We start from the raw sequence: 12990 nt of genomic DNA, 5'->3' as shown, positions 1-12990 counted from the left end.
TTTCAGAACATTCTGTGTGCTTAAAGGAAGGAAGAATGAATGGCTGGGTGGGGCAGGAATAGCCAGTTTTTCCTGGGGGTTAGGACCCGAGGGTGCGTCAAGTCCTGAGTGGGACATGGTAGGTCAGAACCAACACCAGTATCTATGGACCCAGGAGCACAGAGGAGTCTCCCAGGAGCCTGGCTCTCTTCTCTCAGCAAATACATCATCATATCTCATGAAAACTTCCCAAATGGGAAAGAGCAAAGAGAAATGAGTACATCTTGTGTCACAGAGAAGATTATGGAGAGTGGAGAGCAGTGTGAGCCAAACAGCCCGAAGTGGGGTGAAGCTCTACCACACCTTTAAGCTGTTGGAGACAGGGGTTTACTTCTGCCCAGGGCCTGAGACTTTGCCATGGAGAAAAGAGTACCCATGCCTCATGTGTGGAATGCTTGGTTATCATCCAGCCAATCACCAGATGCCCTCTATCTCCTACCCCAACCAAAGCACCCACAGTGCTCAGGCTGGGCCACTAGCTTCCAGAGTGGGACACCCATCCCAGGATAGTCATGAAAGCTGAGCAGAGGTTAGCCCCTGGAGGATCCTGGGAGACTCCTCCGTGCCCTGGAGAAATGCCAGTAGGCAACTTCAAGGCTCAACAGGAAGGGTAACTAGCTCTCCTGAAATTCTGGGAAGCTGGCTAAAGACAGATATGCCAGGGAGGGGTGAGGGTGTGGGAGGGACAAATCATCTTGGCTCACAGTGTCAGGGGTTTAAGTCCACGGTCACTTGGCTCCATTGATTCTAGGTCTGTGTGTGTGGAGGAAGAGCACCATAGTTGCGGAGAGACAGGTGGAGGAGCAGAGTGAATGACCTCACAGTGGACAGAAGTCCATGCTGGCCAGTTTCTGCCTTCCACTTTTGTTTCTCTGTGCCTCCTGCTCAAAGGCTACTGGGAAATGCCATCCACATTCAGGTTCACAGTCAGCTTTTTTTCTTAGCTGCTGTTCCTCATTCCCCCTGGCTCTGGACACCCTCACAGACATGCCCAGAGGTGTGCTTTACTGATACAGGTGTCCCTCCGTCTAGCCAAGTTCATAATCATTTTAAATCATCACAGGACTGGACTCCCACAGAAACCTGCAGCCGGCAGAGACTGGCATCAGGGGTGTTAAACTGTGAGAAACGCTACAGCCTTCTCAGACATAGGGCAGCCACCAATGCCTGCCAGGGTCTGCCCCGGATTCACACACCATGACTTTTCCTTTCCTGCTGGTTCTCCTGGCCTTCCAGAGAGATCCAAACCATGGAATGGGAGGGAGGTTACTTCACTCAGGGCTGGGGGGAGGGTGGGAAAACTTCCTTCAGCTGCTGTTTGGTTGTGGTGAAAAAGCAAGATAAACAATTGATTCTTTCCTCTAACTACTCAGTTGTGCAATAATAAACTGGCTCCCTGCCAACCATGGAGTACCAACTGTTTCCTGAGGTGCATAGGGATTCAAGCATACTTGATGGGCCTCAGTTCTTTGGAAATCTCATCTCCAAAGTGTTGGCCCCTTTTGTAGCCAGCGAATGCCTCTTTGGGAGGCTCTTGAATCCTCTTATTGAGAGCCAAGTAGTTTCCCACTGGAATGTGGCAGAGTCCAGGTTTGTTTGGCTTGTCTCTAGTTGTTCTGAGTGCTTTTCATTTCCATAGAAAGTGATGTCTCAAGGTCACAGTCAAGGTTCCAGGACTGCTCATTCCTACTGGGTAGGTTACTGATATATGTATGTATGCATGTATGTGTGTGTGTGTGTGTATGTAAGTATCACATGCACATACACCTTACAAGTCCACATCAACATTAAGTTCAAAGTCAGGCCCTCAGAACTTCTGCCTAGCCCCCTACGTACAGCGGAATCTCTGTTCTTTCACAACGAGCACTTTTGTTCTCAAGGAAATCAGGAGGTGATGTCATCACTCGTTCCCCATACCTACATTATATAGACAACTGTTTCAGACTCAGTGGATTTGGCACTGACACCACTGGGTGTGATAACCACGAATGAATGGCTGGTGCTCTTGCACTTCCCGTACGCTCACATTGCGCGGTTGCACCCTCACCACATGGCCAACGCCACGGCCATTCTAACACTCTCCCTTCGTTCTTTATCACCCCCCCCCCAGGCTTCCCTAAGCACATGTCACAGGTGGCTTCTATGACGTCACCTTCACTGGGGTCTAACTCACAGAGGGGCTCTGGATGCCATGCACATAGCCCAATTGTGTCCCTGTCCACTTCAGGTTCTGAAGAAGCCTTAGGAGCAGCTGCAGGAATGATGCCACCTGGATTCTTGCAAGATGTCCCCTCCGTACCAGATGCAGACTTTGTCAGACACGAGCCCCTCAGGGTACGCTCACTGCTCATTCTTCTCTGCATCCGTAGTTGCTCTATTATCCCTCGCCATTGCGAAGTCTCCTTCGCTTCACGGACAGTGTGCATTGGCACCTGCAGTTTTTTTCGTGTGACCAGCACACACTCTGGGGTGGCTGGTCTGGGTCTTGCTTTCGTGGATGCTCTTTGAACAAGCAGTTTCCTTTGCAAAAACCTTTTTTTGTGTCTCAAAAGTTAAGAAAGCTCACTACCCTTGCAGAGAACCCAGGCTGGAGTCCTAGCACCACAATGAAGCTCACCACTGCCTGTACCTCCAGTTCCAGGAGAATCCAATACCTTCTTTTGGTCTCCACTGGCTCTTGTATGTATGTGGTGCATAGAAGCTCATACAAACACATGCACACACACACAATTAATATTAAAATGTAATTACATTTATTTACTTACTTCTTTGTTTGGGCAGGAGGCACGCGCTATGTTGCAAGTGTGAAGGCTAAACTGACAGTTTGTAGGAATTAGTTCTGTCTTTCCACCATGTGGGTTCCAGGGACCAAACTTGGGTTGCCAGTCTTAGTGGCAAGTGCTCTTACCCTCTGAGCCATCTCAGTAGCCCTTGCTTCCTCTTAAGACATAGCCACATTCTTCTTAAGTGTCGTGTTTCTGTATTCTGCCTTTATGTCTCCATCATCTTCAGGAACCCTCACTGCCCTTACATTAGAGTAACATAGCTCATCTTCAGTATTTACCTGCTTTCTTTTAACACTTTTCCCTCCCACTTTGTTTATATTTTTCTCAGTCTCTCCTTCAATTCCTCATAAGGTATTATTTGCTGGGCTCATATGCTCATGTTCCTTCTAGATCTCCATTTATAAAATTTCACTTCTAATTCATGTGTCCTGACACATCAGCTGTGTATTTTTTTTTTCTAACTTGGACTATGTACTGTCTTATCTACTTTTTTTGTTTTTTGTTTTGTTTTTTGTTTTGATGTTTTTTTCAGGTCCATTGTACATAACCTTCGTAGCTTCTTCTGCATGAGCGTTTCTGTGGGGCCATTTCTCTGTTTCTTACTCATGTGCTCTGCCTACAGTAACTTGATGTGATCTCAGATTCTCCAGTGGTGATTTGACATTGAACACACACCCCCACTCTCAACCCTGCCTCACATTTCCCCCCTAGAGGGGTCCTGCACCACACAGAGTGCTCTGGAATTTTCTTCCTTACTTCCCCACAGTGTGGCAGCAGCTGCAAGCCATGTAACCACCTCCTATGTGTGTATGTATGTAGATGTATAATTTGTCTTCATACATGCATTATGAATATATGTATGTATATACACACTAACACATATAATTTCATGGCAGAGTCTCAGCCAGGTAACCCAGGCTGGCCTCTTGCCTCAGGGTATCAGTATTATTGCCAGTTATCACCATACCTATTTTTTTAAAAAAACACATTTAAAAGATGCTTGGCTCACACAGTAGAGCCCTTTCCCGGTAGCAGGGTCTGCTAGGCTTCCTTGGTGCTTTACATGTATGACCACCTTTCTCCATGTGTCTAATGCTGCCCGTGTTCTCACTCGGCTCAGCTCAGCATCCCAGCATGGCTGGCTAGGAAACGGGCTCATCTCCAGAGAGACAACCACCATGGTCCTCAAGCCTTCTCTCCTGGGGAGCAAACTACAGAGGACACAGAGACTCAAAGTCTGCAAGGCCCCAGCGGCAGGGTGGCGGCTGAGGGAGTGATGGGAGGCTAGGAATGCAGGTTTTGCCATGAAGGTCACAGACCAGCCCCATCTGATAGTAAATGTTCCTAAATTACACTTCTCAGAAATGAGCACCGGTAATGCTTCATTGTGGACCTTCCTTGCCCTCTTCCCCATTCAAAATGTTCACTGTAACCAGCTATAGAAAAATCACATGAAAACCACTTTCATTTTAAAACCGAAAGAGCTTCTTAACATCCCATCATGTTTACCAGCCTGTCCTATTACTGCCGAACTTGTACACCATCACTCATGCTTCCTTGTTGTAATTTTTTTATTTTTATTTATGTATGTGTGCATGTACCTATGTGCCTGCGTGTGAGTCCTGGCGGGTGCTAGAGGAGGTCCCTAGATTCCCCGGAGCTGGAGTTAGAGGCAGTTGTAAGCCACCTGACATGGGTGCTGGGAACCGAACCCTAGTCCCCTGGAAGAGCAGTAAGTTTTCTTAACCACTGAGCATACCTCCATTCCCATCCATAGGGTTTTCTTCTGCTTACAGATACCGAAGCTGTGATACTCCAAACTACCACCCAATCACCACAGAACCCTTAAACAGAAACTTTGATTTTTCTATAAACAGTGAACTTTGGCCTGGCTGGATGTTTCAGCAGACTGCAACATAACAGGCGTTGTCTCTTGGAGCCAAGCAGTTGAGCCTTGGCCAATTACAGAAGCCAGACTTTCACGGAGACTGTGAAGTTATGCCCCAAACATGACCGCTACACTGCCGGTCTCCTAGCATCTCCTGTCTCTGTTTACAAACGCAGCCACTAGATGCAACTCAGCTCAGCTTCTGGAGTTTTTAATCCAGGTATCTGTCTTACATGGGAAGGATGAAATGGTAGCATCATGCTCTGTACTCATATCTGCTTAAATAAGTCACCGGGGCACCTACTGTCCAGGTTAGCCATTTCCTACCCATTCGTGCACATTGATCCTCCCAGATTAGAACCCAGGGACTATAGGTCAGTGGTTCACTTTGACTCCCTGAGACTTACAGCCTTGGGAGAAAACGTACCCACCCACCATCCACCCACAAAAGTAAGAAAATAGCCCTGGCAGTGGCACCAGGATTTACCCCTACTGCATGTACTGGCTTTTTGGGAACCTATTCTCTTTAGATGATACCTTGCTCAGCCTGGATACAGTAGGGAGGGCCTTGAATCTTCCCCAAAGCAATGTGCCTTGCCCTCTCTAAGGATTGGATGGGGGTAGAGTGGGAGGGTATGTGGAGGGAATGGGAAGAGAGGAAGGAGTGGGAACTTGGATTGGTACGTGTAATGGAAAAAAAAAAGATGTTTGGGTTCTTTTAAAAATAAATTTTATAAAAGGGGAAAAAAAGGAAAAAAATAGCCAAGCAATTTTCAGAACACAAGCACTGGCTCGTGACCTTTGACTTCATCAGCTGTCAGCACACTGCCTCTGCCCCATACTGTGGACTGATACATCTTAGGCTCCTTTCAGAAGGAAGGGGAGGCTGAGACTCACTCACCTTAGAAAGGTCTCCTTAAGGAGCTGGAGAGAGGGTGGGTCCGTGGTTAAGAGCACTAGCTAATCTTCTAGGGGATCCAGGTTGAATTCCCAGGACCCATATGGTTACTCACAACGGTCTATAACTTTAGTTCCAGGGTATCTGACACCCTATTTTGACCTCTGTGGGCTCTACATGCACATAGTGCATACACATGTATGCAGGCATAATACTCAAACACATAAAAAACAAGTCTATAAATAAATGTCTCCTAAGCAGTAGGTAGTTAAAGCAACACACTGCTCCATGGACTCGAGAGGCAGCATCATGGAAGGCTTGGTAAGATGCTGTTCACAACAGTGGACCTCTGAGCCAAAAGTGCAGTGCAGGCTGCAGGGGTCCTGGGTCAGACATGGTGCTGGGATTCACTTGGGACGATCACTTCCCACCTGAGGGGATTCCATACCCCTAGAAACCTACATCTCCTCCTGCAGGGGCCTCTAGCACCGTTGTCTAGAGATGCAACAGCCATCTGTATTCATGTTATGAAAGTAGTTAGGGCTCTCAAGTAATAGTTAACAACACTGCGGAGTCCTGCAGACAGCTTGACGGCTGTGAGGTTTTAAATTAGACAGATGACAGGGTGTGACCCTACCCCTTAGCTCAAAAGAGACGCTTAATTAGCCACTAGCCACTTTTTTGTTTTGCTGGAAAATACATGTTCTCTGAATATTTTTGTGAAAATTGTCGGCAAGCCTTCAACTATGAGTGCTCTGGAATCCAAGGTCATCTTTACCAGTCAACTAAGGACTGATTTCTTTTCAAGAACAGACACCAAACAACGCACACACCTGAACCCACATGCCACGTCTGTGCCCATGGTCTGTCTGTTTTCATCTCACCAGAGATAGTTGGAAGATAATCAAAAGAACTGCCAGCAAAGCTTTGTTTTGGAAAGGCCCAAATGAGCAGCAGGGATGATAGGGGGCCTTTGCTGAGGCCTTCGTCTGGCCATTAGCTGGGGAGAAGTTCAGCAGTCTCTTTGGTCATTCTCTCTCTCTCTCTCTCTCTCTCTCTCTCTCTCTCTCTCTCTCTCTCTCTCTCTCTCTCTCTCTCTCTGTGTGTGTGTGTGTGTGTGTGTCCCTGTCCTTAGGTGACCTCTGTTCATCAGAACAGTCCCAGAACCTCCCCAGCTAAGCTGTAGGATGATTCAGAGCTGTGTTCTGTGATTAGCTGATGGTTCTAATTTGGACAGATTGGCACGTGGCATGTCTAAGAACTGTCTATTGGGCTGGAGCACCACTCATAATGTTTTTGCACATCTCCTTGTCGGGGGCAGGTCCCCTCACTAGGGGCAGGTCCCATCACTAGGGGCAGGTCCCCTCACTTGGGGCATGTCCCCTCACTAGGGGCAGGTCCCCTCACTAGGGGCAGGTCCCCTCACTAGGGGCAGGTCCCATCACTAGGGGCAGGTCCCTTCACTAGGGGCATGTCCCTTCACTAGGGGCATGTCCCCTCACTAGGGGCAGGTCCCATCACTAGGGGCATGTTCCCTCACTAGGGGCATGTTCCCTCACTAGGGGCATGTTCCCTCACTAAGGGCATGTTCCCTCACTGGCTTCTGGCTCTCTCACATCCTGACAAAATGTGTGTTTTTAAAGATTTGTTGAATGCATGTGATGAGAGACAAGAAATTCAAATGTGAACAAGTCAACTAGACTTCTGTGTCATTAGGAATGAATATGCTAGGATGTATCAAGGTGATCAAATGCCTGTGGATACACGCTAAGACACACACACGCTCAGGACCTCTGTGCTGCAGCCAGTTAGAAATTCCAAAGGGCTAAATAAACAAAACCAGTTCTGTTTATAAACCCAAATGCCCAGTGTTATAAAGCCGGCTTTCCCCAAAATGCCCTATAGATTCAATGCAACCCAATCCACAGGGGTGCTAAGGAAGCAGAAATTAACAAGTACATTCTAAAATTTGTATGGAAATACAAAGATCCAGGACTCCCTAAAGCAGCGCTTAAGAAAAAGAGCAAAACAAGAACATGCCCACTCCACAATCACATCCTGCCTTGGAAGAGTTAGGAACTGAACTAGCCACAGACAGGCACAGAGAAAACAGACCCCTGGCTCACAATGACAGGGGCTAGCTAGTGATTAAATGACACTTCTCTTGGGAGTGATGGCTAATCTAGATGTATCTTCCTTGCAGTAATGCCAAAGGCAAGAGGATAAACAGAAAAAAAACAGAGAACCAGGCTCAAACTTAGGTCACTACTTCTCTGTCAAAGCCAAGCAAGATTGCAAAGTCACATGACCTGAAGCTTCACTCGGGAGGACAAAAGATGCCGCCACAGTGCTGCCCCTGCAAGGACACAAGTGTTGCCTGCTGGCTCTAAACATGTGCTGTGGTGCAAGGCAAAAGGTCAAGTCTTTATCACCAGGATCTTTCTAGGTGTTGTAGGCTGGCCTGGAACTTCCCATCTTCCTGCATCCCCATTCCAAGTGCTGAGGTCATATATGGGTGTCCTCCATGCTGTGTTATAGCCTTTAAAAAATAAATACGTAGATAGAAGAAAAGGAAGGGGAATTATATAACTATATTATAACCCCCCAAAATAAAACAATGTTTTAAAAATAAGTATATATGTAGCACCATAATTATTCCACATCCCAGGGAAGACTCAGTCACTACTTGCATGAGGTACAACTCTAGGAGAGTTTTGGATATGTGGAAGGCAACATAGAGGATTTCTGGAGATTTCTAGGCTTGGAGAATGACTCAGCAAGCTCAACACTGCTACAAAAACCAGAGGACCAGAAGGTGGATAACCAGCACCCACATAAATGTGGGGTAGGCATGGCAACCACTCATAATCCTACTGCTTGGAATTACAGAGGATCCCTGGAGCAACGGGCAAGTTAGATAGCTAGACTAACCTCATCAGTGAACTATGGGTTCAAGTGAGAGACACCGCCTATTCAATATCTGAGGCAGAGAGCAAATGAAAAAGATGCTTGCATCAATCTTGGTCCTATATACAGGTGAACACACATGCATGCATGCAAACCCACACATGTGCTCCACAAGTGCATACATGCATGTACACCACATCAAAGAGAGAGAGAACTTCTGTTAGAAATCGTAGGAAAGTGTCTCTATGATTCTGGAAAGGTCTTCTGAACAAACAAGTTCAAGAGGAATCTGCACAGACATCCAGCCTGTGCTTCCTAGGCCTCCTCAACCATACAGCATCTGTATCTCCATCAGCAAACACTCATTCCCAGTGAGGTCCCGAAGCCCCAAAGCAGCACACCGAGATTGGTACCTGACACATTTGTGCACATCTCTGAATATATTCTCCTACAGACATTCTCAGGAAACACTGTAATGAAAATCCACCAGCATCTTTCACATCCTGGTACCTGCTAAGGAGTCACCAGCAAAGCAGGGGACCTGTTCCTCTGTCTTCAGAGCTTCTAAGAGTGTTAACCCAAGCAGCCACCCAGGGACTTGAGAACTCGTGACAGGCGAACACAATGTGGCATACAGACACTTGCTTTCATTTGTGTTCCTTGAGGAAACCTCCTTGGAGCTTCTGGTCACTGTCTATGGTCCCCTGAGCTGGATTAGTGACATCTTAAAGGGAGAAGCTTAATTTGCTAAAATCAGGTCAAGACCATTAGTGGGCTATGAATCTGGGTGACAAACGCTTTGAGATGAGGTGTGTGCAGTGTTGCAATCACGAGGCAGACACATTCTTCCTGTAGGCCATGCTAACATCAACAAAAAAAGTGTGAAGGTCGCAGTCTCAGAACCCAGCCACGGGGCTGGAGAGATGGCTCAGCAGTTAGGAACAGTGGCTGCTCGTCCAGAAGACTGGAATACAATTCCTAGCACCCACATGGTGGCTCACAGTCATCCTTAACTCTAGCTCCACGACTTCCAAGGGTACCAATCATGCATGTGATGCAGACATACATGCAGACAAAACACCCAGACACATAAAATACTTAATTAAAAGAAAAACCTAGCCACGTTGCATTGTTGGATCCAGAGACCCAAAGGCTTTTTGTCTGTTTCATTATGAAGACTGAAGAAAATAGGACAATCAAATAGGGCTGCAGAGAGACATGAGGAATAGAGAGGATTACACCCAGGTTGCTAAGGGTGTGCGTTTGTCTGATGTATGCACAGAACAAGGCTAGCCCCTGTCAGGGTCAGGGAAGCCAGGTGGCCTGCTCCATGCAGAAAGAGCCATGGCTCTGGGCAATAAGGAGAATCTTATTTTTTTGAGCCTCAGCTATCTCCAAAGCTCCTTGTGGGAATATTTTTCCCAGTCCACGAGCACAGAAACATTAGTACCCAGAATAGTATGTGTATGTGTCTCCAGGGAAACACTAGCAGGTTCCCTCTTTTTAAGTTCAAGACCTTTTAGCATCAAGTGCTGTGAAAATACAGCCACCTGGGGCTGTGCCGACAAAAACACGGGAGCAGCCATGACTGAGTGCGATAGGCAGAAGGCAGGCTCGAGTTATGTGCTTGTCAGGCACGTAACTTAAAAATAAAGACCCAGGGCTGGAGAGATGGCTCAGAGGCTAAGAGAACTGACTGCTGTTCCGGAGGTCCTGAGTTCAATTCCCAGCAACCACATGATGGCTCACACCCATCTATAATGAGATCTGGTGCCCAGAACACTATATACATAATAAATAAATTAAAAACAAAACAAAAAACCCAAACACCCAAAGAAAGTTGTAGCACCATGTGGCTTCGCTGGTGCTTGTCCTCCTTCACTGCCAACCACCCGAAGGCTCCACACTTAGCACTGAGTGCCCTTCTTCCTATATAGTCTCAAATTGACATCTCCCAACACTGGCAACTCCCACACCAGCCCACACTAGGCCGAGTGCTCCCTAAGGAATGGCAGAAGTACTGAGCTGTCCAGCTGACAAGTCTCCACCTGGATGTTTTGGTGGGTCTCCCAGGTACCTGCCAAACCACAGCTCTCGATCCCCTACAAACCCCTCACCCAGACTTCCCTCTGTGCTTTAGGTCAAAACCTGGGGACTCTCCTGCGTGCCCGCTCACCCTCATACTCACACCTCTGCCTGGGTCTGTGCAAGGCACAGGGTACCGACCAGCTGCCATCCTCTCCATCCTCCCAGCTCCTCAAGCTGCCTCCCCAGCTCCTCCCACGGTAGCCTGCTGGTGTTTTGGACTATCTGTCAATGTGTGGTCAGCCCCCTGGATCTGAGGTAATAGGAACTATTCAAAACTGAACATTGTATCTGTCCCGAACAGAAACAGATTCTCCCTAAGCAAAACAGTGTATCAGTCATTCTCAGAACCAGACAATGCTACCTAAACCCTGGGGCTTACATGCAAGGCATACATAGATTTTTTGAGTTTTTATGGTATGCAGTTTTTGCTCATATAGACACACAATGACTTAATTGTTGGGGAAAAACCTTTAATATGTCTTTATGATCATCTCTCAGCATGTAATGATCAAATTAGTATAACTTTAGATGCAGTCTGCTAGACTGTTCATTTTTTTTAAATATTTATTTATTTATTATGTATACAATATTCTTTCTGCGTGTATGCCTGAAGGCCAGAAGAGGGCACCAGACCTCATTTCAGATAGTTGTGAGCCACCATGTGGTTGCTGGGAATTGAACTCAGGACCTTTGGAAGAGCAGGCAACGCTCTTAACCACTGAGCCATCTCTCCAGCCCTAGACTGTTCATTTTTAAAACATCCATTTGAGCCAGGTGGTGGTGGAGCATGCCTTTAATCCCAGCACTCAGGAGGCAGAGGCAGGTGGATCTCTATGAGTTTGAGGCCATTCTTATTCAAACTACCACACAGTCCAAATATAAAGAGGTCTGGGGTAAAGCAGAGTTGCCTGCCTTCCTTTACTTCTTGGTGAGCATATTTATTCCTCTTCTGCCATTCTCCACTGACCTCAATGTCCAGTTTCTTCAATCTTCCCACATAGACTGAATGCCAGTGACACCCAAGGAACTTCTGGGCCTTCCATACATTAGGACTGCCAAGAGAGGCACCTGACTTCATAGACCTTACAGGTTCTCAACCTCTCCAGTGTGCAGACAGCAGACAGCCATTACTGAACTACCCAGCCTCCACTGTGTGAGCTAGCGCGGGGGCAGGGGGTCCACTTTGATTTGGTGCCCTTCTGTTCTTCACTGACAAGCCTTAATGCACTCATTGCTCTGCAAGAAGCCCGCTGCTGGCTAAGTCTAAGATGCTCAACTTTAAGCTGCTGCAGTTGCTGGCTTCCTTCCACACTTGACCCTGGCATTGCAGAGTAAGAAATCACTGCTGCAGGACATCAGGGCACAAAGAATGCCCAGGCAATGAAAGGAGCCCCCACTAGGTATTAAGCCAGGATCACAACAGAGACATGGGGGTGGCTAGGTCTAAACCGAGGTCATGTTACCCAGTGGAAGTGATTTCGTGTAACCTGTAACTGTGCCTTTTTGTCAGTGGGCCTGAATCTCGGTCTTCCCGTGGGGTTGTGAAGGCTCAGGCTTATAATGCAGTGACCCTTAAATACAGTTCCTCAGGTTGTGGTGACCCCCAACCATAAAATTATTTCCTTGCTACTGCATAACTGTAATTTTGCTACTCTTATGAATTGTAATGTAAATCCTGACATGCACAATATCTGATTATGTGTTCCCTCTGAAACAGCTGTTCCACCCTCAGAGGGGTCACAGTCCACAGGCTGAGGACTGTTGGAGCCATGGGCCCTAACGTTGCTCTGCTAGCTGTCTTGTGCATATGAGCAACAGGGCTGCTGGAACTTAGAAGCCGCTGAAATGCTATAAGCAGGCGAAGGTATCATCAGGATGTCGTGAGACGGCTGTGTTTTGACAAGCTACATGTAAAACACATGTGCTGCCGTCGCAGCAGGCTGGTGATAGAGTAGCTGAGGTCGTGACAGAAATCATCTACTTGGTGATCTCCGTGGCCCCAAATTCTTTAGATGGAAAGAGTCTTGTTGTCACAGGAGAACAGAAGGCACCGCTACTGCTGGGTCCCTAGCAAGTCATTTCTCCTATCTGCAAGATGCTTTGGAGGAGGGTAAACAAAAAGCCTGCGGCTTCAAGTGTGGTCACAGGTGTGGTTCAGCCACCGTAAGAGGCTCTCAACGCCTGACCGATCTTTCCCTGCCTGCACACAGAGCGTTATTTATTTCTCAGCGCACCGCCAGTGCCGGCACAAGGCTGGCTTCGCAAAGCGGTTGTGGAATCCTGACTGTATCTGTACTCACACCAACTTATCTTGTTCAGGTCAAGTCCACTACAGAGACTTCGTGGGAAACACAGTGTTGGCCCCAGGACTGTGCCATCTGACA

The 12990-nt window shown here is 47.3% G+C and overlaps 1 protein-coding gene across 22 annotated transcripts in view; it reads right to left on the bottom strand.

The window, feature by feature from the left end:
- The window catches only part of Jakmip3 (Janus kinase and microtubule interacting protein 3), a 129369-nt gene that overhangs the window by 64677 nt on the left and 51702 nt on the right, over positions 1–12990 (bottom strand). The window lies entirely within an intron of this gene.

This window comes from Microtus pennsylvanicus, chromosome 5, assembly GCF_037038515.1.
Source record: "Microtus pennsylvanicus isolate mMicPen1 chromosome 5, mMicPen1.hap1, whole genome shotgun sequence".
Lineage (NCBI taxonomy): Eukaryota > Metazoa > Chordata > Mammalia > Rodentia > Cricetidae > Microtus > Microtus pennsylvanicus.
This window is presented reverse-complemented; position numbering and strand designations above follow the sequence as displayed.